We start from the raw sequence: 27,543 nt of genomic DNA, 5'->3' as shown, positions 1-27,543 counted from the left end.
TTACTCAGCTAAGTGTCGTTTCTGCACTTTGAATCTAAGTTTTAGGTTCTTTTCCTTACTTTAAAACATCTGGTTGGGGAGGATTCTGATGACAAGATGCTTCTTATGTGTCCTTTAAACAAGAGTGCAATTATTATTTTGAGTATTGAGGCTGAGCCTGGTGGCTCACTCCTGTATCCCAGCACTTTGGGAGGCCTAAGTGGGGATCACCTGAGGCCAGGAATTGGAGACTAGCCTGGTCAACATGGTGAAACCCCATCTCTACTAAAAATACAAAAATTAGCTGGGGGTGGTGGCGCATGCCTGTAATCCCAGCTACTCGGGAGGCTGAGGCACGAGAATTGCTTGAACCTGGGAGGCAGGGGTTACAGTCAGCTGAGAATGCACCACTGCACTCCAGCCTGGGTGACAGAGCAGACCCTGTCTCAAAAAACTATTGATACTAAAGATAATCTCATGGGTAATAATTTTATAGTTAACACTTCATTGTTTATAAACTTTTCAGATTAATTAAAAACTACTTTGAAAAAGGATAAACCCTGAAAATACAGAAATAATTTGAAGTTTTTTTTGTTTTATAGGGTTATTGTGAATTTCTGTATTTTCTCTGTCCACTATTCTGTAATTTTTTTTTGTCCTGTGATTGCATTTCTTTTATTTTGAATTACAAAAAAGAAGTGTGATGGCACCTTGTCTACCCTGTCGTGATTATTCCAGTGAGATGTTACTGTTCTGCTCTGAAGAAGATACTGTCAGACGAATCCTGCATTGCCTTCAGCTGGCCTGCATGCCTTTGGACTCATGAACAGAGTTCTTTGGATTGTCACTGAATTTTCAATGTTTAATCAGTATGGATCTGATCTTCGCATGATCTTTTTTGTGAATGCTAACACCATTTTGCAGTTTTTTTTTTTTTTTCTATTTTAAACATTTTTCTTTTCACTGCCGACCCCCTGCCTTACGATTTTATTGGAAAGCAAGGACCTGCTATTATTTGTTAATTTGCCATCATTTATGTATATTTTGGAAGGTATGAGACCCACAAGCACAATGATCATTTTTGTTTGAAACTTCAGCAGAATAGGTATCTGCATGCTTTATGAAGTTGCTTCGGTGAGAGCTCATGGGATGCCAGAAATGAACATTTCTTTGCTGCCATGGGCTGATGATGCTGCTATTAGATAAAGTTTAGCTGTGGCACCAAGTCACATCATTTTCATAGAAAAAGATTACTTGTAGCTTTAGAAGTATGACCTTTTGGTCTGTTTGATTAGAATTGCAATAAAAGAAAAGCTTGCATTCATAAGGCATTCATTCTGTTGTAAATGTTCAATATATATTTATTTTGAGAGCAAGGACCTGTGGTTGTAAACAGGTGTATCTGAGTATCTGAGTGTTGTGGTCATACTCTCATCCAGTCCGATCCTGAGCATCTTCATCTTATTAGCTGTTCGTTTCTTTCTGCACTTATTCTTTTATTTTTACTTCTTTTTAATGTTATGGTATCCAGTTGTTTCCAGTAGCAGTTTCTTGAACTTCTGGCCTGTACTACTAACTGCAGACCTCCAGAGTCACTGGCCTTTCTGTGCTCTACATATTTTAGGGGCCATGTCAGTTGGTAAGAGCAACATACATACTGACCTGGCTGAATTATTGCCAGTGAAAACAACCTGTATGAAGCCTTTGCTCAGGTTCTAAAATATGTTTATCCTTGCACAAATTTTGTATGTTTCAGATATTTCTGTAAAGGTTTCTTCTTTTCTGTTAGAGTGTGGTGTTAAGCCAGAGTCAGTGGTCTTGTTCTCATTAAACTGTTTTAATCCTATGTCCAATTCAAGCCTACCTAACTACATTTGGTAGGATTAACGTTTCATGTAACAAATGGGGCTTAATTAAAAACTTTAGATAACTTTGAATAAAGGAACAGGGATCACTTTATCTTCTGCCTTCATTTACCTTAGTCCCAGATTCTTGCAAAACAGGCAACTGAACAAACATTAGGTTAATGTAGGTAAAACGTGAAAGCATTTCTCCTCCACTTTCTAAAATTTAATTTACCCAGTACAGTGGGGCACCAGACTACTTGATCTTTGTATTTTGCAGTTTTGAGCCTTTGTGTCAATCCGAGGCACAGAGAGGATCTGCCAAGGAAAAACATTTGCATCTTCGGACTAGACATTTTGCAGTTTAGTAACTTCTAAAGTTGAATTTATCCATTGTCACTGATTCCCCAAGTGGATGTCGCATTGTGGAATTTTCCTGAGTACTGTTGTCATTCTGCTCAGCCAGGCACGATCAGTTTCTTGGCCAGGGACATTGCTGTGTGCAAGCTCTTTAGAAGGGAGATTGGGTTTTCTTGGCATTATCAGCACTCATGCTATTTAGTCTACTTCTATTTTGACTCTTTAAATTAGTACAGTTTTTCTACTTGTCATATAACTCCTGGAACAACAATACGGGAAGCTGTGATCCTTTTCCCCGACTCATGATTTTATTCCTTTTCCAAATCGCTGTTTTGTTTTGTTTTTTTGCTGCTCCAACGACCAGCGCGTGTGGGAGCGGATCACCATGGTAAGCCAAAGGTCGACTTGTCAGCCTATAACTACTCTGCAGCTGCCACTAACTCTACAGGCACAGTAACTACACTTTATACAGGAGCACATGCCAGAGTGCCTGGGAGGTGCCAGTAACATCAAGAAAATTACAAAAAAAGAGATGGTATTAACCTTGGACAAATTTTTTTTTTTTTTTTTTTTTTTTTTTTTTTTTAGGGAGGCAGCTTTCCCACATTTATAAATGGGGTTGTAAATCTCAAGACGTCATTTGTTCCCCATAGCAGCATATCTCATTTTTAAATTGAAGCTAATTAAATAGGATTTTACTACTCAACATTCATTATACTGTTAATCTTTGCTGAAATACATGCTAACAAATGTTAAGCAAGGGAAACTGAAGATTGAATCACATGGATTCTGTTAGCAGTGTTCTGCTTTCTGTAAAAAGAGGTACTTTCCCATGATGGAGGCATGAAGTGGTGCCAAGAAGCATAGAGCGGAAATGTTGACTTTAGTTCACATTGAGTTTAGCATTTCCAGTGCAGCATTATCAGTGGGCCTTTAAAAATACTTTGGAGTACATTAGCTTTCACTTTGTTGTTAAGTTATAGCAGACTCATTATAGAGAACAAGTATGCCTTGATTTTGTTTAAAATGACTTCTGCTAAGCACCCAGAAGATAAAATTGACATATTTTTATAATATAAGCATACTTTTTTTGTACATTGTGTTCATTCTTGAATAAAATGAGTTCTGTGTTGGCTTGTAGATATTAAAAAAAAAGTATTGATTTTGATTCAATAAATGTTTTCTTTCAATCCTGGTTGGCCTTTCCTTTAAATTTGTTTCATTTTTGTTTTCTTTCAAGGAGGGAATTATTTACCAGAATGCATACGTATATTTTCAGCCATGACTCCTATCATGCAAAAAACAACTTAAAACTTTCTGATTTAAAAGAGAATTTAAATGTCTATCATTGTAGTCTTTAACTTCACAGTTCACCTTTTAATTTAACAAATACTTAGAATGAAAATTAAATGGATAGAAATAGGACTAATAAAACTTTTATGCCTGATGCAGTGACTCACACCTGTAATCCCAGCTCTTCTGGAGGTGGAGGTGGGTGGATAGTTTTAGAACAGTCAGGACAACATGGTGAAACCCTTTCTGTAAGTTTTTATTGCCTATCAACCACATGATTTTTAATAAAGGTATCAAGATATCTACACAGTTTTCCATGATGAAGTATCTTATCCTTATAGTACATGTAGGACTTAATTGAAATGAAATGAAATGAAGAATTCTCCTCATACTTAGCCACATTTGAAGTGCTTAGTAGCATCATGTAGTGATCAGCTACTGTATTAGGAAGTTATAGACTATGTCCCCCATCACAGTTTGGGGAGTTAGTTTATGGTTTGCCTCTAAAATGGTTTACAACACTGGTTCCCACAGGGAGTGCTTTTGCTCCCCATGGAGACATTAGAGCAATGTCAGGAGACAGTTTTGGTTATCACAGCTTGAGGAAGGGGTGGCACAGGATCCTGGGGAGTGGAAAGTAGGGATGCTGCTAAATATCCTGTGATGTACAGGACAGCCCCCACAACAAAGATTGATTTGATCCAAAATGTCATAGTGCCACAGCTAAAACCTGTTTTAAAGACGAAGATCTGTATGTCTGCATACTCACCAGATAGAACCTGTTAGGGACGCTTTGTTGCATCAGATCACGTGCACAAGTAAGTGAGGTGTTTTGCTGGTTGAATACTGAGAATAGGTGTTAGGTTTCGTTTTATGAGAATTGCCACAAAACATTCTAAAAACAGAAAAGTCAAGACAAATATCAGAAAAGAGTATTTCAAAACTTAGGGTAACTTTTGTCCCCATCCCATATCCAAAGATCCTAAAAAGAAATTGGCTTAAAATGAAGTGCTTTGCAAAATAAAATTCTGACAATCCAGTGACATCCCAACTATGAAAAAGTGTCTGAAGAAACTGATGTTGGTAGACCAAGAGCAATTACATTGTGAGCTTATGTTTTCAAAGGATATGCATAAAACATTAAAGGAGGGGCACATAACCACAAAAAGACAAATCTATAATAGAAATACGGCACCAGAGAGTCTGGAAATTGCTAATATTTATGAAGATGCAAAAATCTCCAAAATTGATAAAGACAAAGGAAATTCTGGGACCTCTGCTTAAAGTACACTATTCGCAAACTTTAAAAGAAGCCATAGACATTTTACCTTCTATTTATTGTCTCCATCCAGAATGGTCCAGTAAGAATGAAACCATTAAATGACTCATCTTCATCTGACTTTTTATGTTTTGGCACCTTTACCTTTGGGTTTTTATAATGTTTCTCAGCCTATGAGGGCTTGCCTTTGATACTTTGTCCCAGGATCCCTTGAGCCGAGGAGTTCAAGGTTACAGAGAGCTTGAGCTATGATGGTGCCTCTGCACTTCAGCCTGGGTGACAGAGCAAGACCCTGAATCTTTGAAAAAATAAAAGTGTTTTTCAATGAGCTTCTCCATCTATGCAGGAAGGAAAAAAAAAAAAACTTTCTTGTAGGTATATGCAACCTCTAGGCTCATTTTGACCCCTACCTCATCTTTTTAATGCCCATCATCTTAATAATGTTCTATCTTGTTTGCCTTTGATGCCTAGAAGAAAAAAAAACTTCGTCTTTACTAAAGATAAGTTACTCCCTGAATAAGATCACGTGTTTGATCTGGGACCTTACAAGGATATGCTCAAAGAATGGTGATCTTGGTTTTGAAAAAAACTGATTTTCATCACCTTAGAAGGTAATATTATTAGTAGAAAAGTGACGCCGGTGCTTCATTCTAACCTCCACATTTTATATTTTGTAAATCCAAGCTATGGAGTTCATTAGAGCTTTTACTGCTCACTAGAACTCATGGGTTCAGTAGCTTTGGACAGTTAAACGCAGCTGAGAACCTGCCTTGGGGGCCCAGAAAGAATTCTTAGGCTTAGGGGTATGTTTTTTGTTTTGTTTTTCTCCCTTAAAGGAGCAGCAAGCAAGTAACACACTTCTTTCAAAATCTTCACGAGCCTCACCTAGTTAACTATTTCTTACCATTGCTTTAAGTTACATAAACATATTAATCCTTTTTATGTCTGTGTCTTTCAAATAAATGTGTAAGCTGGCAGAGGTCCTTTGCCTTAGACAACACGCTTTGCCCCCAGAGCCTCCGCTGCTGGTGTGCTCTCCTGCAGGCCTTCATCTGCTGGGCGCTGCCGCCTCAGGGAGTGTAGAAAACATTTCAGCTGCTGTTTCTGGGTTTCTACAAAAAAGTGTTTGACTTTTCAGAAATACTGCAAAGGAGGTAAAAACTACTCTGCTTCTGTCTTTTGGCAAAACCACCCAGATTCCAAATAGTTTAAGTTCAATCTCTTTCCAATGTCCATAATGTCCACTGTGTCCTATTATAATTTTTCACAAGTGTATGTAGGTTTTGCTCACCTGATTTTCATTGCTTGGACAGGTACAGCATAAGTGTACCTAATAAGTGACTGGACTGTCCCTCTGTAAATGCCGCCACATCCAATCGGTGCACAATGGAATTAAGACCACAGACCATCTAGGCCAATAGCATAAAAAGATCTGCTACTCCTAAAACCAGAAACAAACAAGCAGTCCTTTTTCCCTTCTTCCCTCTTTTCAATCTGATATTCCTATAGGAAACTAGTGTGATCAAATAGACATTTTAGAAAAATACCAGCTGGGCATGGTGATGCATGTCTATAGTCTCAGCTACTCTGGAGGGTGAGGCAGAGGGATCACTTGAGCCCAGGAGTTGGGTCCATCCTGGGCCACATAGCAAGACCCTGTCCCTTTTACAAAAAGAATCTAAGGGCCAGACACAGTGGCTCACGCCTGTCATCCCAGCACTTTGGGAGGCCATGGTGGGCGGATCACAAGGTCAGGAGTTCGAGACCAGCCTGGCCAACATGGTGAAACCCCATCTCTACTAAAAACACAAAGATTAGCCAGGCATAGTGGCACACATCTGTAATTCCAGGTACTCAGGAGGCTGAGGCAGGAGAATCGCTTGAACCCAGGAGGCGGAGGTTGCAGTGAGCTGAGATCACGCTACTGCACTCCACTCTGGGCGACAGAGTGACACTCCGTCTCAAAAACAACAACAAAAGAATCTAGGAAATACTCGTTCTACTGTGAAGGACACAGTAGAGGGTCAGGCAGTCCAATCTGTGATTAATGGGAGTTTTACAAAAAGAAGGCAAGGAAAATGCTCTTCAGAGGAAAAAGATTTTAAAAAGTCTCTTGAAATTTAAAAAAAATTTGTTTTTACAATTATACTTTCTCACTTCACAGCCCTCAAGGACCTTTTGTTCTGAAGACTCATATATTCAGCTATGGGAAATATTATTTCTCTGATTATTCTTTCAACTTTTGAAGATTACCCGATTTCTCAACAGCAATACTGTGGTCTGGAATATAATGGGGCACTCCCCTCAGACTTTGGAGAAGACATTATTTTGAACTAGAATTCTGTCTACAACCATACTCTCAATGAAGTAAGATGGCAGAATAAAGATGATTACACTAGCAATGAACGGCTTTACTTTTGACACACCCATCGTGAAAACTGCAGGATAGAGAACAAACCTAGTAATAAAATAAATCTCAGGATTTCTAGGTCTGAAGCCAACGTAGAAGGCATTCTATCCAAATTAGAACAAACAATGAGAGATTTTAGAACAAATGTTTACAAGAAGCATATTAAACGGATACCATTCAATAGCAGGAAGATAACATGCAATCAAAACATTTTTATTGAGCATTATGTGCCCAGGTACTGTTTAGACACTGAGGATACAGCAGTGAACAAATTTCTTAAGCCTCCAAGAGTTTCTGTTCTAGTTGGGGGGATGCAGAAAGATATTAAGCCAAATAAATAAGTGAATTATGTAACAGATTAGAAAATGGTAAGTGCTCTGGATAAACAACTCGGGGTGTAGGAGAGGAACTGTAGTTTAAAATATCACCGTGCTGAGACAGCGACATTGAAGCTGAGATGTTAGTAATACAGTTAACACACTGTATTAGGCCTTCTTGCATTACTATAAAGAAATACCCAAGGCTGGGTAATTTATAAAGAAAAGTGGTTTAACTGCCTCACGATTCTGCAGGCTTTATAGGAAGCATGGTGCTAGCACCTGCTCAGCTTCTGGGGCATCACATGGCCAAAGCATGAGCAAGAGAGTAGTGGGGGAGGGGGCACACACTTTTTTTTTGAGATGGAGTCTTGCTCTGTTGCCCAGGCTGGAGTGCAGTGGTGCGATCTCAGCCCACTGCAACCTCCGCTTCCCGAGTTCAAATGATTCTCCTGCCTCAGCACCTGAGTAGCTGGGACTACAGGCACATGCCACCACAACTGGCTAACTTTTGTATTTTTAGTAGAGACGGGGTTTCCCCATGTTGGCCAGGCTGGTCTCCAACTCCTGACCTCAGGTGATCTACCTGCCTCGGCCTCCCAAAGTGCTGGGATTACAGGCAAGAGCCACAGCGCCTGGTTGGACACACACTTTTAAATGACCAGATTTCACAAGAACTCACTATTGCAAAGACAGCACTAAGCCATGAGGGATCTGCCCCTATGACCCAAATACCTCCCACCAAGCCCCACCTCATCACTGGGGATTACAATTCAAGAGATTTGGGTAGGGACAAATATCCAAACTGTGTCACACATTTTACCATCAACAAACAAAAAGGAGAGGCAATTCTAGATATGTTTGTTTAAACCAAAAAATAGGTCCAAAGATACAATATGATTTTGAGCAATTAATGAGTGTACTCTAAGTGCCTAGAACAGATGGGCCATGCAGGAGGCACTCAGTAAATATGTTCTGTAAAATTTAAGAAAGGAAATGTCATCTGACAGGGATGACTTTAGAGACAAATATTGCATTTCATTTAGTGCTTATCACATATCTTGTTTGTACAATGAATTATAAATATATTTAAATACATTTTTAAGTGAAAGCATAAAATACTATAGTCACAGAACAAAACGTAAGTTTTAGAAAACAAAATTCAGAAGATGGTGTGGGGTTAAAGAAATGGAGGGGAATAAGTGTCAATCTCCTTTACATATTCAGAACTCATGAACTCTATACATGTATGTTTAAAATTATTTGAAGTTCTAACAGATGAGATATTTAGATATAAAAATATAACAAAAACTGGAAGAAGGAGGACAAGGATTCTGTTACAAGCCTCATCTTTTGGTGCATAAAATCATTTGCACAATTCAAAGTTGATGAATCAAGAAATGAAGGTATGCTTACGTTATTTAAAATAAAGGAAGTAACCCTCAGAAGACTTCAAAAGACAAATGGCTACAAGTGGTTATCCTTAGGAAGTGGGAATGGGGTTTGGAAACTGGATAAGGAGACTTTTATTTTTAATTTCATGCCATACTATACTATTTGGATTTCATTCTGTTTATCCTACTAATTTTATTCAGTAATATAAGACAAAATAACATGATGTTTTAAACTAGAGAGATGAGAGGGATGACATTCAGCAAGATGGCAGATTAGGAAGCTCCAGGCTCATTTCCCCAGGGAAACACCATATAGACAATATTCAGACCAAAATATCTTATAAAAACTCTAGAAATCAGCTAAGAAGCTACGGCAACCAAGTGAATGTCTAAACAAGAACAAGTCACACTCAAAGTTATAGGAAATTTCATGAAATTTTGGTCACCTTTGTTCCACCTCTTCCCTGGTGCAGCATGGCATTATCAAAGGAAACTGCCTCAATCCCAGTTTATCCCTTGGGACTAAAGGAAAAAGGTGGAACTTGCCTTGTAACTTACTAGTTAGATGTCTGAGGGCTGCTTAAGGGACTAGTTTCTGTTGTTCCTGACTCAGAGCACTGAGGAACAGTGACACACTTTGGACACATGGTTAGAGGCTGTAAAGCGGAGGGGGAGTGCTCTGGTGCACTAGAATAGCAGGCAGCTCTCAGATCCACGGTGCTTTGGAGCAATAGATAACAGGAAGAGGAATGCACGTGACACCTAAGTACAATACAAGTAAACATAAGTAATACAAAAATAACACACACAAGGTCCCAGGGAAGACACAGCCCCAGAAACGGTTTGAGAAGACGCTGAGCCTTTAAGCTAGACTGATTAGTGAAGGTATTCTGCACAAAGCCAGCTGGTGAAGACTGGGAGAGGTGGATGTTTCTTCAAATAACCACACCTCAAAAAGAGATCACAAAGTGTACACAGAAACAATGAAACAGGGTCTATTCAAACGTATAAAATAAATCTCCAGAAATCAATCCTAATTAGAACACAGACCTCTGACTTACTTGACAAAGTATGTAAACAATTGTCAGGCTGGGTGTGGTGGTTCATGCCTGTGAACCCAGCACTTTGGGAGGCCGAGGCTGGTGTATCACTTGAGGCCAGGAGTTCAAGGTCAGCCTGGCCAACGTGGTGAAACCCTGTCTCTACTAAAAACACAAAAATTAATTGGACATGGTGGCACGTGCCTGTAGTCCCAGCTACTCAGGAGACTGAGGCACAAGAATCGCTTGAACCTGGGAGGCGGAGGTTGCAGTAAGCCAAGATTGCACCACTGCACTCTGGCCTGGGTGACAGAATGAGACTCTGTCCCAAAACAAAACAAAAACACCACAAGTATCTTAAATATGCCAACAACTAAATAAAATTAGGAAAACAATGTATGAACAAAATGAAACTATCAACAGATACTTTTTTTTTTTTCTGAGATGGAGTCTCACTCTGTTGCCCAGGCTAGAGTGCAGTGGTGTGATCTGTTTACTGCAGCCTCCGCCTCCCAGGTTCAAGCAATTCTTCTGCCTCAGCCTCCCGAGTAGCTGGGACTACAGGTACGCGCCACCATGCCCAGCTAATTTTTTTTTTGTATTTTTAGTAAAGATGGGGTTTCACCATGTTGCCTAAGATGGTCTCGATCTCTTGACCTCGTGATCCCTACCTTGGCCTCCCAAAGTGCTGGGATTATAGGCATAAGCCACCACGCCCGGCTGAGAAATTTTTTTAAAAACCAGATTCTGGAGCTGAAAAATGTAATTGTTGAATTGAAAAATTCTCTAGAAGGATGAAACAACAGACTTGATGAAGCAGAAGGAATCAGCAAACTTGAAGACATGACATTTGAAGGTACTGAGTCAGGAACAAAAAGAATGAAGAAAAGTGAACAGTTCCTAAGGGACTTAATGGACACTATCAAGCCAACCAATATATACATTATGAGGTTCTCAAACAAAAGACAGAAAGTGGCAAAGAGCTTATGTGAAAAATGTAATGTCTGCAAATTTCCCAGCTTTGAGGAATGAAATTGAAATACAAATATGAGAGGCTCAATTAACAAGTAGGAGACCTACACTGAGAAACGTTATAATCAAAAGCAAAGACAAAGAAGAAATCTTCAAAGCAGCAAGTGAAAAGCAATGTAAAATCCTCAACAAAATGCTAGCAAATCGATTTCAACAGCACATTAGAAGAATTATACAGCACGACCAAGTGGGATTTATTCCTGGAATACAAGAATGGTTCATTATAGGAAAATCATTCAACATTTGCAGAATGACAGAAAAACCCACATAATCATTTCAAGTGATGCAAAAAAAAAAAAAAATCTGATAAAGTTCAACACCCTTTCACAATAAAAACACTCAACGAACTAGGAGAAGAAAATTACCTCAATGTAATAAATGCCATATATGAAAAACCCACAGCAGATATCATACTCAACGGTGAAAGACTGTGAGCTTTTCCTCTATGATCAGGAACAAGACATGATTGTCTACTTCCACGATTTCTACCGAACAAAATACTGGAAGTCTTAGCCAGAGCAATTAAGCAAAAAAAAAAAAAAAAAAAAAAAAGGCACCTAGACTAGAAAAGAAGTTGTAAAATGATCTCTCTTCACAGGCAACATAATGTTATATGTAGAAAAATCCTAATTATTCCATTAGTTCTGACAACACCAAAAGCTTGTTAGAACTAATAAACAAATTCAGCAAGGTTGTAAGGTATTAAAAATCAACAGGCAAAAAATCAGTTGTGTTACAACAATAAAAAAAACCTGAAAAGGAAATTAAGAAAACAGTTGTTTGCATTAGCATCAGAAATTAAAACAAAATACCTAGGAGTACATTTAACCGAGGAGGCAAAAGACATGTATACTGAAAACTATAGAATGTTACTGAAAGAAACTAAAGATGACATCAGTACATAAAAGGACATACTGTGTTATTGGATTGGAAGACTTACGTTGTTAAACTGTTCATACTACACGAAGCAATCTACAGACTTAATGCAATTGCTATCAAAATCCTAATGGTGGCTGGGTGTAGCAGCTCATGCCTGTAATCTCAGAATTTTGGGAGGCCAAGGTGGGAGGATTGCATGAGATGAGCAGTTTGAGACCAGCCTCAGCAATAAATCGAGATCTCATCTCTACAAATAAAAATAAAAAATATTTAAAAAATCTTAATGGCATTTTTTGCAGGAAAAAACCAACCCATCCTAAAATTCATATGGACTCTCAAGGGACCCTGAAGAGTGAAAATAATCTTGCTAAAGAAGAATGTTGGAAGAAGAAAGGTTGTAAGTTTCATCCTTTCTAATTTTAAAACTTATTACAAATCTATAGTAATCAAAACAATGTGGTACTGGCATAAAGACAAACATATAAACTAATACACAAAATAGAGAGTTCAGATATAAATCCTCCCATGTGTGGTCAAATGATGTTTGTCAAGGGTGCAAGGACCACTCCATGGAGAAAGGACAGTTTTGTTTCTTTACCCCAACAAATGGTGCTGGAATTAGATATCCACATGCAAAAGAATGAAGTCTAATCTTTATACCGTATGTAAAAATTAAATGGATTAAAGACCATGGATTAGACCGAAAACTATAGAACTCCTAGAAGAAAACATAGAGGGAACAATTTTTTTTTTTTTTTTTTTTTTTTTTTTGAGACGGAGTCTCGCTCTGTCGCCCAGGCTGGAGTGCAGTGGCCGGATCTCAGCTCACTGCAGGCTCCGCCTCCCGGGTTTACGCCATTCTCCTATTCTCCTGCCTCAGCCTCCCGAGTAGCTGGGATTACAGGTGCCCGCCACCTCGCCCGGGGCTAGTTTTTTTTGTATTTTTTAGTAGAGACAGGGTTTCACCGTGTTAGCCAGGATGGTCTCGATCTCCTGACCTCGTGATCCGCCCGTCTCGGCCTCCCTAAGTGCTGGGATTACAGGCTTGAGCCACCGCGCCCGGCCGAGGGAACAATTTCTTGACATTGGATGTAGCAATGATTTCTTGGATATGATACCAAAAACACTGGAAACTAAAGTAAAAAATACACAAGTTGGACTACCTCAAAAGTTAAAACTTATGTGCATCAAAGAACACAATTAATAGAGTGAAAAGGCAACCTATGGAATGTGAAAATATATTTGCAAATCATATGTCTGATGAGGAGTTAATATCCTGGATACATAAGGAATTCCTACAAGTCAACAACAAAAAACAATCTGATTTAAAAATGGGCAAAGGACTTGAATAGACATTTCCTCGAAGATATATATTTGACAAATAAGCACATGAAAAGAGGCTCAACATCATTAATCATTAGGAAAATGCAAATCAAAATCATGAGATACCACCTTACACCCATGAGGATGGTTACTATACAAACAAAATAAAATTATAACTGGTGTTGAGGTGTGGAGAAATTGGGACCCTTTTGCACTATTGGTGGGAATGCAAAATAATGCAACTGCTATGGAAAACAATAAGGAGTTTCCTCAAAGAATGAAAACTAGTACTACCATATGATTTAGCAATCTCACTTCTGGGTATATAACCAAAAGAATTGAGCACAGGGTCTCAAAGAGATATCGGTACACCCATGTTCACAGCAGCATTATTCTCAATAACTAAGAAGTGGAAGCAACCCAGTGTCCTTGAATGAACAAACAAAATGTGGTTCATACATTCAATGAAATATTCAGCCTTAAAAAGAAAGGAAATTTTGACACATGCTACAACATGGATAAACCTTGAGGACAGTATTTCAAGTGAAATAAGCCACAAAGAGACAAATATGATTCCCTTTATTTGAGGTATTTAGAGTAGTCATATTCATAGACACAGAAAGTAGAATGATGGTTGCCAAGGGAGAGGGGCAGTGGGGTTGTGGAGTTGTTTAATGGGTATAGAGTTTCAGTTTTGCAAGGTAAAAATGTTTTGGAGATTGGTGCAAAACGTGAATTTCCTTAATGCTACTGAACTGTATACTTAAAAATGGTTAAGACAAGTATATTTTGTTACATGCATTTTACCGCAATTTATTTTAATGCCAAAAAAACCCCTCAAGCTCAAAAAACAAACCAAGAAAGACTAACACAGGTACTGTTTGTGGTGGATTGCAGCCAGAGAGGGAGGTGAAAACCAGTGGGCAGTGATGGAGGGTTGCAACTCCCATGAGAGAACCATGTTTGAGGCATTTATACACATCGAATAAACCCAAATGCCAAATGATCTCTCACGTGTAATCCATAAAATCTCCTGGGACACTAGAGATCAAGTTGCTAGTCAGCACTGAGATTGTACAAGTGCAAAACGTAAGGAGAAACTTGACTTTGCCCTTGAACTCCTGCTTTTCAAGTTCATTTCTCTGAAACACTAGAGCTATAACATGCTGAAGAGCTAACAAGCTTTAAAAGTAGTTATTTTTCTATCATTACCAAAATAGACAATTTGCCTTTAAATTCTATTTGAGTTCATGGCTTCCTTGAGGATCAAATAGACAAGATGAGGCCAAAGAGCTCTTTCTGTTCCAGGAAGCACAGGATGGGGAAGGTAGGGTTGTGGTCTTGCCTGGGCCTGAGTGGACTCACTCACTACTTGAAGCAGACACTGAATGTGCTTTCTGGCCTTGACCTCCCCAAAGCCCACAGGGTGTCTGCTGTGGCCTGGACCTTGGGGTAGGTACTGCTAATAGATTGTTACTGGCATTTGGTAACTGTTTATTTTTAGTACTTATCTTCAAATTAAAAAATATTTGAAGCCTTTCATTCTGAATCCCGTCCAGCCTACACTAGTTGGTTTAAATAATACAACATCCTCCTAAGTTTCCAGGGCACAGAATCAGGGGTCTGGGCTCCTGATGAGCAAAGATTTGAGGCTGCAGGCATTTCCCCCTCCAGCCAGGCCTCTTTTCTGCATCTGCCTCTCTGAGACCTATGTAAATGACTGTCCCCTTTGAGACAACAGAGATAAGCACTGGCAGCAGGTAACCTACCAGACTTAACCCCAGTTCACCATTTTGTCCTACAAGAGTTCCCATGTTTCCCTGTCTTATAACAACTCCCCAAATCCATTTCTTTGGGCACCTATTGCTTCCCCAATCTGTGGGGTTTTGGTGGGCCTGCAAGTCACAGTAAGCATTGCTCTCCTCCCCACAGGTGTGTACATGAGAACAGGCCGGGGTGAGGTCTTCCCTGGAATTTCCAGGGCGGCGTCAGTTCCTGTATAACCCCAGACATTCCACATAACTATAGCCCAGCACGTGAAGAAAACCTGTTGCCAGCGGGGAAGGATGAGGCCGACAGACAGCTGAAATGACAAGTGCAGAGCAGGAAGGAGAGCTCAAGTGCCCTGGAGGTGTTATATCCTGACCCTTGGGTGTTCCAGGGAATACCCAGTTATTAGCTCTTTGGCTTTGAGCAAGATATTTATCCTCTCCGACCATCTGTTCCATAATCTATGAAACTGGGAGACTAAAAGCTCTTTTTAGGATGGTTGTGAGAATGAGATCACATAAGCAAAGCCCATGCCCATCACAGGACTTGCATTTACTCAGCTCCTCCTGTGCCGGAACTTGCTGAGCTCCCTTCCCTCCTCCCCTGTTAGGTTGGGGCTATAAAGTAGAAATCTGGAACTAATAAAAGTCTAATGGTCAGGTGTGGGGGCTCACACCTGTAATCCCAGCACTTTGGGAGGCCGAGGCGAGTGGATCACGAGGTCAGGAGATCAAGACCATCCTGGCCAACATGGTGAAACCTCATCTCTACTAAAAATACAAAAATTAGCCAGGTGTGGTGGCAGGCGCCTGTAGTCCCAGCTGGTCAGGAGGCTGAGGCGGGAGAATCGCTTGAACCTGGGAGGCAGAGTTTGCAGTGAGCCAAGATTGCCCCACTGCACTCTAGCCTGGGTGACAGTGAGAGACTCCTTCTCAAAAAAATAAAAATAAAAATAAAAAAAGTCTACTGAATAAACCAATAATTGAACCTATTCTGGAAGTTCTACTTTGTGTGTGTGTGTTTTTTTTTTAAGGAAAATGGAGATTGTAATCATGTGAGCATTTTTAGCACCTGTTTCATCAGAAGCCTATGCTGCTGATTTTGTCTTTCACTAGTCCTTGCAAATCTCCCATTTTTATGAAAAGCAAGGGCCTGAGTAACTTTCGCAAGAACAGCCTTGAGCTGGACTGAAGTGCCTGCCTGCCCTCAGGTTATTCATTATGTCTGAGAGCTGCCAGAGGTGACTGGGAGACAAGAGAGAAAACTCTCTACTGAGTTCACTGCCAAGCAGAAAGACGAGGGTGCCAATGTAAGGCAGGACAAAGAATTGCCCTGCGTTCCAGATTCTGAGCCAAGGAGATCACTAAGAGGTTTGTTTAATCCTAGGCTGTGTTTGCCTTTCATTGACTTCCCGGCTTGGCTGCCCTGGGCTGCCCCCTTCCTTAGCGCCTGGAAAGCTAGGAAAGTCCCATGCCCGTGTCACAGGGTTTGGCACATGGTGCTTTCCACATGCGATGCTACATCAAGATTTGTGTCTGAGGTTTCAACTGAAAACATCAAATTGCTTTTCTGGAGCCATTCATGATCTGCTCATCCACTATTAAGTCCCTGCCATATGCGATGCACAGCACGTATGCTCTCTATAAAACACCAGGTATCATCTTAGTGCCCTCAAGCAAACAAAGACCCCGTGTGTTACAGTTTATAGAGCCGTGCAGAATTCCTGCTGCCTGAGGAACAAACACGGCCCAGTCTTGAGGTCTTGAGTAGTTGCTGAAAAACCTGAGCTTTTAACATGGTCTCTTTTAGCATCTCCAATTCTTATTATGGTCAGGTTCTCACATACCTGCTTTTTTAACAAGACCTCACTGAAGGCAACAATTTCTGCTGGCATAGCATGTTGGGCACAGGTGGTCTCAATTATTGTTTATCCCAAGTATGCATGTAAATGTGAAAAGAGAAAAGTACATCGGGCAACTGAGTCTGATTTTCATTTTTCAGCTGTGTGTCCAAGTCTACTATAACGTAATTCTTAATGTACACTTGATTTCCATAATGTTTCCTTCTATTTTCCCACCTGCTGTTGGCTTTGAACAACCTTACCTGAGCTGAGAATGGCTGCTTCCCTGGCAAGAAGTTTCTAGAACGTGTTTGCTGGGCCAAAGCTTGGACACCTGATCTCTTCAGAGATCTTGTGGATAGACTGATAGAGAAGAAAGCAAATAACTCATGCAGCAATGTATACGGATAAAGCAGACGAAGAGGTGCTACAATAATCAAAAGGGATAAAGTAAAAAATACAGAAGAGTCAAATCGATTCTGCATCATTGTGAATCAAGTCACATACTAAATGAATTTTACAGAGATCGAAAACCTTTTTGATCCAAAGCCAAAGTGTCAGGAGATCTTTATTTTTTTAACTGAAGTAAAATACACACAACATAAAATTTACCATGTTAACCTTTTTTTTTTTTTTTTCCTTTTTTAAGACTCTGTTGCCCTGGTTGGCATGCAGTGATGGGATCATAGCTCACTGCAGCCTCTAAATCCAGGGCTCAAGTGATTCTCTCACTTCAGCCACCCAAGTAGCTGGGACTACAGGTGCTCGTCACCACGCTCAGTTAAGTTTAAAAAGTTTTTATTTGTAGAGACAGGAGTCTTGCTCTGTTGCCAGGCAGGTCTTCAACTCCTGGGCTCAAGCAATTCTCTTGCCTCAGCCTCCCAAAGTGCTGGGATTATAGGCATAAGCCATCATGCCTGGTCTGTCTTAACTTTTTTTTTTGGAGACAGATTCTCCCTCTGTCACCCAGGCTAGAGCACAGTAGCATGATCTCGGTTCACTGTAACCTCCGCCTCCCACGTTCAAGTAATTCTCATATCTCAGCCTCCTGAGTAGCTGGGACTATAGGTGCACGCCACCATACCCAGCCAATTTTGTATTTTCAGTAGGGACAGGATTTCACCATGTTGCACAGGCTGGTCTTGGCCTCAAGTGATTCACCCCCATGGCCTTCCAAAGTACTAGGATTACAGGTGTGAGCCACCATGCCCAGAAGTCTTAACCATTTTTAAGAGTACATATCAGTAGTGTTAAGTACTTTCACATTGTTGTACAACCACATTCACATTGTTGAACATTTTCATCTTGCAAAACTATACCTAATTAAATAACTCCCCATTTCCCCCTACCCCTGGCAACCACCATTCTACTTTATCTATGAATTTGACTACTCTAAGTACCTCATAAATTCATATATATGCTCTCATGTATCCACACATATGTGGAATCATACAATAGTTGTCTTTCAGTGACTGGCTTATTTTCCTTGGCATGTTTGTTCTCAAGGTTCATCTATTTTGTCTTTATTAAAATACCAATGACATTCTTCACAGAAATAGAAAAAAAAAATCCTAAAATTTACATGGAACCACAAAAGACCCAGCATAGCCAAAGCTATCCTAAGCAAAAAGAACAAAACTGGAGGAATCACATTACCTGACTTCAAATTATACTATGGAGGTATAGTAACCAAAAGAACATGGTACTGGCATAAAAACAGACAAAGACCAATGGAACAGAATAGAGAACACAGAAAGAAGTCTATCTACCTACAGTGAACTCATGTTCAACAAAGGTGCCAAGAACATACACTGAAGACAGTCTCTTCAATAAATGGTGCTGGGAAAACTGGATTTCCATATTTGGAAGAATGAAATTAGACACCTATCTCTCACCATATAAAAAAATCAAATCAAAATGGATTAAGGATTTAAAACTAAGACTTCAAACTATGAAAACGACTATAAGAAAACATTGAGGAAAATCTCCAGGACATTGGTCTAGACAAAAATTTCACAAGCAACACCCCACAAGCACAGGCAACCGAAGCAAAAATGGACAAATGGGGCCAGGCACAGTGGCTCACGCCTGTAATCCCAACACTTTGGGGAGGCCGAGACGGGTGGGTCACGAGGTGAAGAGATCGAAACCATCCTGGCCAACGTGGTGAAACCCTGTCTCTACTAAAAACACAAAAACTAGATGGGCGTGGTGGCAGGCGCCTGTAGTCCCAGCTACTCTGGAGGCTGAGGCAGGAGGATCACTTGAACCGAGGAGGTGGAGCTTGCAGTGAGCCGAGATCGCGCCACTGCACTCCAGTCTGGCAACTGAAAGAGACTCTGTCTCAATAAACAAACAAACAAACAAATAAATAAATAAAATGGACAAATGAAATCACATCAAGTTAAAAATCTTCTGCATTGCAAAAGAAACAATCAATAAAGTGAAGAGGCAACCCACAAAATGGGAGAAAATATTTGTAAACTACCCATCTGACAGGGGATTAATAACCAAAACATATAAGAAGCTCAAATGACTGCATTGGAAAAACTCTAATAATACAATCAAAAAATGGGCAAAAGGTTTGAATAGAAATTTCTCAAAAGAAGACACACAAATAGCAACAAATCAAAACTACAATGAGAAATCATCTCACCCTCAGTTAGGTTTATATCCAAAAGACAGTCTATAACAAATGCCAAGAATGTGGAGGAAAGGGAAACCTTGTACACTGTTGGTGAGAATATAAATCAGTGCAACCACTAGGGAGAACTATTGGAGGTTCCTCAAAAAACTAAAAATAGAGCTACCATATGATCCAACAATCCCACTGCTGGGTATATATACCCAAAAGAAAGGAAAGTTATCTGCACCACTCTCATGTTTATTGCAGCACTGCTCATAAAAGCTAAGATTTGAAAGCAACCTAAGTGTCCATCAACAGATGAATGGATAAAGAAAACGTAGTACAGGCCAGGCACGGTGGCTCACGCCTGTAATCCCAGCATTTCGGGAGGCTGAGGCAGGCAGATTGATTGAGCTCAGGAGTTTGAGACTATCCTGGGCAACATGACAAAAACCCTATCTCTCCTAAAAACACAAAAATTAGCTGGGCATGGTGGCGCTCACCTGTGGTCCCAGCTTCTTGGGGGACTGAAGTGGGAGGATCACGTGAGCCCAGGAGGTGGAAATTGCAGTGAGCTGAGACTGTGCCACTGCACTCCAGCCTGGGTGACAGAGACCCTGCCTCAAACAAACAAACAAACAAACAAACAAAGTGGTACATATACACAATGGAATACTATTCGGCTATAAAAAAGAATGGGATCCTGCGTGTCATTTGCAAAAACATGGATGGAACTGGAGATCATTATGTTAAGTGAAATAAGCCAGGCACAGAAAGATAAACATCGCATGTTCTCACTTATTTATGTGATCTAAAAATAAAAACAATTGAATTCATGGATATAGAGAGTAGAAGCATGGTTACCAGAGGCTGGGAAGGGTAGTGGGGGGTTAGGGGGAGGTGGGGATGATTAATGGTACAAAAACATAGTTAGAATGAGTGAGACTTACTATTTGACAGCACAATAGGGTAACTACAGTCAATAGTATACATTTTTAAATAAAAGAGTGTAATTGGATTGTTTGTAATACAAAAGATAAACAAATATTTGAGGGGATGGATGCTCCATTCTCCCTCTGATTATTTCATGTTGCATGCCTGTATCAAAACATCTCATGTACCCCATAAATATATATACCCTATGTACCCACAAAAGTTAAAAGTTTAAAAAATCAGCTGGGTGCAGTGGCTCACACCTGCAATCCCAGCACTTTGGGAGGCTGAGGTGAGCAGATCACCTGAGGTCAGGAGTTTGAGACAAGTCTGGCCAACATGGCGAAACCCCTTCTCTACTAAAAATATAAAAATTAGCTGGGCATGGTGGCACGTGCCTGTAATTACAGCTACTCAGGGAGACTAAGGCAGAAGAATCAGTTGAACCCGGGAGGTGGAGGTTGCAGTGAGCTGAGATCATGCCACCGCACTCCAGCCTGGGCGACAGAACGAGATTACATCTCAAAAAAAAATTAAAAATTAAAACGATTGGCTGGGCACGGTGGCTCACACCTGTAATCCCAGCACTTTGGGAGGCCAAGGTGGGTGGATCACCTGAGGTCGGGAGTTCAAGACCAGCCTGGCCAACATGGAGAAACCCCGTCTCTACTAAAAATAAAAAAATTAGCCAGTCATGGTGGCGTATGCCTGTAATCCCAGCTACTCGGGAGGCTCAGAAGAATCACTTGAACCCAGGAGGCGGAGGTTGTAGCGAGCCAAGATCATGCCACTGCACTCCAGCCTGGGCAACAAGAGTGAAACTTCGTCTCAAAAAAAAAAAAAAAAAAGAAAAAAATTAAAACAATTGTAAAATGATTCATCCATTTTATAGTATGTCAGAATTTCTTTCCTTTTCAAGGTTAATAATGTTTCATTGTGTGCATCCCACATTTTATCCATTCATCCACTGACGGCCACTTGGGTTGCTTCTGCCTTGGCTATTGCTGATAACACTGCTATGAGCAAGGGTGTACAAACACCTCTTTGAGACCCTACTCTCAATTCTTTTGCATATCTATATATATATGTACCTAAATATATACACACACACATACACACACATATATATGTACCCAGAAGTGGAACTGCTGGATCATATGGTAATACGTTTAATATTTTGAGGAACTTACATATTATTTTCCACAGCAGTTGCATTACTTACATTCCCACCAACAGTGTACATGACCTCTAATATCTCCACATGCTCGCCAACAATTGTTATTTTCAATCTTTTTGACAGTAACCATCCTCATGGGTTTGAGGTGGTATTCTGTTGTGATTTTGACTTGTATTTCCCTAATGATGAGTGACACTGAACTGCTTTTCATGTGCTTACTGGCCAACTATATCTTCTTTGGAGAAATATCTATTCAAATCTCTTTTTTTTTTTTTTTTTTTAAAAGACAGGGTATCATTCTGTCACCCAGGCTGGAGTGCAGTGGCACAATCTGGGCTCACTGCAGTCTCATCCCCTTGGGCTGAAGCGATCCTCCTACCTCAGCCTCCTGAGTAGCTGGGATTACAGGTATCCGCCACCACGCCTGGCTAATTTTTAAATTTTTTGTAGAGATGGGGTCTGACCACATTGCCCAGGCTGGTCATGAACTCCTGGGCTCAAGTAATCCTCCTGCCTCAGCCTACCAAAGTGCTGGGATTATAGTGTGAGCCACAGTGCTTGGTCATTTTTGCTGCTGCCAACCCCCTTTTGGCAGAGTATCCCTCTGTCGCCCAGGCTGAAGTGCAATGGCATGATTATGGCTCACTGCAGCCTCAACCTCCCAGGATCAAGTGACGCTCCCGAACAGCCTCCAAAGTAGCTGAGACTGCAGGCATGTGCCTCCTTGCCCGACTAATTTTTAAAATGTTTTGTAGAGGTGGGGTCTCTCTATGTTGCCCAGGCTAGTCTCAAACTCCTGAACTCAAGATATCCTCCTGCCTGGGTCTCCCAAAGTGTTGGGATTACAGGTATTGCCTAACCTTCTGCCCATTTTAAATTGGGTTTTCTGTTGTTGACAGGGAGATCTTATTTGATAATAATTTAAATAATATTACTTTTAATATTAATAATTTTAAAGAAATATTTTTGAAATATGTATTTTAAATGTTATATAAAATGCATTTCAAGTATAAAATATACACTGTGCTCTCCCAATCAGAATGGAGTGGACTTTATTTGAACACCTACAGATAACAATATTGTCATTATAAATTAGGAAACTGAAATTTAGAAAAGATGAACACCTTAACCAATAGGACACTGAATTTTTCAATACTACCCTCAGAGATCACTGTTTTTGTCTAGGCTTAACTAGGGAAGAAGTCACTTTCGATCTTACCCAAACGGTTAACACAATCTATTTCCTGTGGCTGAGGAGCTGAGGGCTCCAGCTTCTTGCTGACTATTGGCTGCAGTCCTCCCTTAGCTCCTAGAGGACTCCTGCAGTTCCTGTCCCCATGTTTCTCCTCAACATGTGCACTTCATTAAACCAAGGAGAGCCTAGAGCTAGTTTGCTAGCAAGATGGAGTCTTATATAGTGTAACATAATCATGCAGCTACATTTAATCACCTTTGCCATTTTCTATTGCTGTGAAGCAACTCACAGGTCCCAGTCATAATCAAGGGGATGATACAGTAGAAAATGGCAAAAGGCATGACTACTAGGTCACTAGGGTGGCAGATTGTATTTTTCAAAAACAGCCACATCAATATTCTCTGACATGCTCTTCTAGAACCTCGTTACTTTTTATCAACAATTTCCTCTGCTTCCCTGTCACTGAACCTGGGTGACACACTGTGATACAGCTTGCCTGGCTGTCTCTTTGGGGATACTTGCCCTTAAAACTCAACTTCCATGATCTGAGACAGGCCAAAACAGCCCTTATGGAGAGATCACATGGAGAGGTTCACGTGGTCAGGAATAGAGCCTCAAACAACAGCCAGCATTAACTTTCAGCCGTGAGCTTTCAAATAATTCCTGTCCTGAGCCTGAATCTTTCAGCTAAGGCCTTAATCTTTGTGGAGCACAGAAAAGCCAGCTTTTCTAAGCCCTGTGCAAATTCCTGACCAATAAACAAGCATAATAAATGGTTGTTTCATGCCACTAAATTTTGGGTTGATTTGTTACACAGCCATGGTAATTGGGACATGTTAATAGAATAAAGGAGAAAGAACCCACAATTATCTCAATAGATGCAGAAAAAGCACTTGACAGAGTCCAACATTTATTAATGATTAAAAATTCCAGCAAATTAAAAATCGAAGGGAACTTTCTTAATCTGACAAAGAGTTAATACATAAAACTTACTGCACACAGTGCATTAATTGGTGAAGTGTTGACAGTTTTTCTCTATCATCACTTCTATTCATTACATTGAAAGTTTCTGGCTAACTGAAAAAATAAAAGGAATAAGAATTAGAAAGAAGAAATAGAACTGCCTTTAGTGGCAGATTACATGCCTATAAAGAAAACCTGAGATTATTATTATTAGGATTCAGTGAGTTTGGTAAGGCTGTTGGACACTGGAGCAACATTAAAAAAATCAATTTTATTTCTATTTGACAAAAGATAATCAAAGTCTGGGCACAGTGGCTCATGAGTATAATCCCAACACTGTGGAAAGCCAAGGCAGGAAAATCACTTGAGCCTAGGAGTTCAAGACCAGCCTGGGCAAAATAGTAGACTTCGTCTTCTACAAAAACATTAAAAAATTAGCTGGGTCTATGTGGTGTGCACTTGTAGTCCCAGCTACCTTGAAGGAGGTCGAGGCTACAGTCAGCTGTGATTGCACCACTGCACTCCAGCCTGGGCAACAGAGCAAGACACCATGTCTTAAAAGAGAGAATAATTAACAACTGAAAATTTAGAAGCTACTATTTGTAATAGCATCAAACATACTGCTTAAAAATAAATATTACATAAAAAGTATGAAACTCTTAAACCAAAACAACAGAATAGAGCAATAGAAAATCTAAATGGAGAAATATACTACATTCATAGATCAGAAGACTAAATTTCAAGATGTTACTCTCCTTCAAAATGATATATAAATTCAAGAAAATCACAATCGAAATTGTAATTGTGTGCATATGTGTAAGTGTACTTGTGTGTAAGTTGGTAAGCTGGTTCTAAAATTTTTTGGAAATGCAATGATACAAGAATATCAAAAAAGGAGAACAGGGTTAGAGAACTTTCTCATTAAGATACTGATATGTATGATAATACTAGAGTAATTAAGAGTGTGGTATTAGAAAATGGAGAAACAAACAGGCTGATAAAACAGAATAGAGACCCCAGAAATAAACTCAGTTATATACACGGACACTTGATTTACAGCAAAGATGGCAGTGAAGTGTGCTAGACAAAATAAAATGTCTTTTCAATAAATGGTGCAGGAACAATCTGTAGGTAGAGGAATGAAACCTGACTCCTACCTCACACTACACATAAATATCGATTCCAGATCTCTTTTAGATCTAAATTTAAAAGGCAAAGCATTTAAAATGTAACACAGAATATATTCATCAACTTGGAGTACGGACTTCTTAAACAGAACACAAAGGCTGGGTGCAGTGGCTCATACCTATAATCCCAGCACTCTGGGAGGCTGAGGTGGGTGGATTACTTGAGGTCGGGAGTTTGAGACTAGACTGGCCAACATGGTGAAACCCTGTCTCTATTAAAAATACAAAAATGGGAATGGTGGTGGACATCTATAAATCCAGCTACTCGGGAAGCTGAGGCAGAAGAATCACTTGAACCCGGGAGGCAGAAGCTGCAGTGAGCTGAGATTGTGCCACTGCACTCTAGCCTAGGCTACAGTGCAAGGCTCCGTTTAAAAAAAAAAAAAAAGTCAGTAGAAAATGGTTTAAAAAAAACCCTACAACACAAAAAGCACTAACTATAAAGGAAAAGAAGAATATATTTCTCTAGTTTAAAATTAAGAACTTCTCAAGAGACACCACTAAGTGTATGACAAAGCAAGTCAGAATGGGACAAGCTGTTTGCCACAGGTATAGCTGACAAAGGAGTCAGATCCAGAATATATGAAGAACACCTAGGAATTGATTAGAAAAGAATACTTGCAAAGGCATTTCATAAAAGAGGAAATGGCCTATAGTAATATGAAAAGGTGCTCAACCCCACTAATAACTAGGGAAATGCAAAATGAAACCACAATACCATTTCCATACTCACCAAAATGGCCAAACTGAATGAAGAACGCTGAAAATACCAACTGCTCAGAACAGATGAGAACTTGCCAGGGAGTCTTTGGAATATACAGTTGTTCAATATATATTGTTAGACTTTTGCTTTTCTTTTAGTGCATATTTTATGCAGGTATGTTTTTCATTCCCATTCAGAGTCAGACCATTTGTATCTTCTGGTAGGTTTCTCTTGTGATCCCTGAAAAAAACCAATGCTTACTGAGTATTGCAAATCCTATGCCCACATTTACAAACACTACACGTATTAGAGTATTGCTAATACCATACTATTCATTCACTATTGTCCAAAGATTATCCAACTAGAATCTAAAATTCTATGCCATTTCCTGGTTTGGAAATGCTTCAATTTTGTTACTTCTATGAAGGAAGATTCTCCCCAAATATTTCACTATTGGCTGCAGAAACATCTGGAATGACGACGAAGAAATTACCTTGCTCTCTCTTTAAAAGGAGACTTCCAAGAGTCATATTGTAGCATGGTGCCACCTGGTGGTTCCACTGTATCCACTATATTTTTTTTCTTCTACCATCTCTCCCCCTTTAAGCCCTTTTCTTGTTTCTCCTCTTCCCAGGTTCATCTGCCACTACATTCCACATTAGACAGCAGCACAGTTAACACTTCCCCATGGCCAATTCCGAACCTATGTCGAGTTTTACAAAATGTGATAAAGCACCTCTCCATATGTTTATTAGATCATTTTCTCTTTTATGAAGTGCTTCTTTAAGGTTTTTGCCCATTTTTCTATTGGGTGTTCCTTTTCTTTGGTATATACACCTGGACACCTGTCACTTGAAGGTTATATGAATTAATAATGTTTTCCAACTCTACAGGCTTTTTATTCTTGTAAATAGTGTTTTTTTGGTGAATATATTCTAGTATAGTCAAATATATCAATCACTTCCTTTAGAGTTACATTTTCTTTTACCTTATATAAGACATCCTGGCCAGGCCCCTGTAATCCCAGCACTTTGGGAGGCTGAGGTCAGGAGTTTAAGAACAGTCTGGCCAACGTGGTGAAACCGTCTCTACTGAAAAAAAATACAAAAATCAGCCGGGCGCAGTGGCGCACACCTGTAATCCTAGCTGCTTGGAAGGCTTAGGCACGAGAATCGCTTGAATCTGGAAGGTGGAGGTTGCAGTGAGCCAAGATAGTGCCACTGCACTCCAGCCTGGGTGACAGAGTGAGACTCTGACTCAAAAAAAAAAAAAAAAGTCTTTATCACTTCTGAGATTTTGTTATGCAACTTCGTTATTTCTTCTGTAAGTGTTTGGTAGAACTTACCAGTAAAGTCATCCAAGACTGAAGTTTTCTTTGTGGAAAAGCTTTTAAAGAAGATTTAATTTCTTTAATAGATGACTATGAAGTTTTCTATCTTGTTACAGTTTTGGTAAGCTGTGTTTTCTATGAATTTGCATATTTCATGTACATTTTAGTTATTCAAATGTCTTAATATCTCTCTAATTACTTTGTAATTATAATAATTCTGGCTGAGGTGGGTGGGTCACAAGGTCAAGAGATCGAGACCATCCTGGCTAACACGGTGAAACTCTTGTCTCTACTAAAAATACAAAAAGTTAGCTGGACATGGTAGCATGTGCCTGTAGTCCTAGTTACTCAGGAGACTGAGGCAGGAGAATTGCCTGAACCTGGGAGGCAGAGGTTGCAGTGAGCCAAGATCACACAACTGCACTCCAGCCTGAGCAAGATAGTGAGACTCTATCTCAAAAAAAAAAAAAAAAAAAAAAAAAAAATTATAATAATTCTTTGGTTGGGTGCAGTGACTCATGCCTGTAACGCTAGCACTTGGGGAGGCCGAGGTGGAAGGATTACTTGAGCTCATGAAATCAAGACCAGCCCGGGAACATAGTGATATCTCATTTCTCTCACAAAAAAAAAAAAAAAAAAGTAGCCGGGCACACCTGAAATCTCAGCTAC

The 27,543-nt window shown here is 39.9% G+C and overlaps 1 protein-coding gene and 1 long non-coding RNA gene across 6 annotated transcripts in view; one reads left to right on the top strand and one right to left on the bottom strand.

The window, feature by feature from the left end:
- Positions 1-3,378, top strand: part of CDC42SE2 (CDC42 small effector 2) — a 116,488-nt gene extending 113,110 nt beyond the window's left edge. For 2 of the 5 annotated variants that reach the window (XM_008014328.3, XM_008014325.3), the window contains one exon: positions 676-3,378. The gene's annotated coding sequence lies outside the window, so the exon portion shown is untranslated. Of the gene's footprint in view, positions 1-581 lie in introns of all 5 variants that reach the window. The other 3 variants (XM_008014326.3, XM_038009844.2, XM_008014327.3) reach the window with 2 other exon arrangements.
- Positions 931-27,319, bottom strand: LOC140709977 (uncharacterized). The gene is made up of 3 exons (XR_012090866.1): positions 25,575-27,319; positions 6,047-6,196; positions 931-5,053 (listed from the first exon to the last, which is right to left on the bottom strand). It is a non-coding gene; the product is annotated as an uncharacterized lncRNA (long non-coding RNA).
- Between the last annotated feature and the right edge of the window lie 224 nt (positions 27,320-27,543).

The sequence above is a fragment of the Chlorocebus sabaeus genome, chromosome 23, assembly GCF_047675955.1.
Source record: "Chlorocebus sabaeus isolate Y175 chromosome 23, mChlSab1.0.hap1, whole genome shotgun sequence".
Taxonomy (NCBI): domain Eukaryota; kingdom Metazoa; phylum Chordata; class Mammalia; order Primates; family Cercopithecidae; genus Chlorocebus; species Chlorocebus sabaeus.
This window is presented reverse-complemented; position numbering and strand designations above follow the sequence as displayed.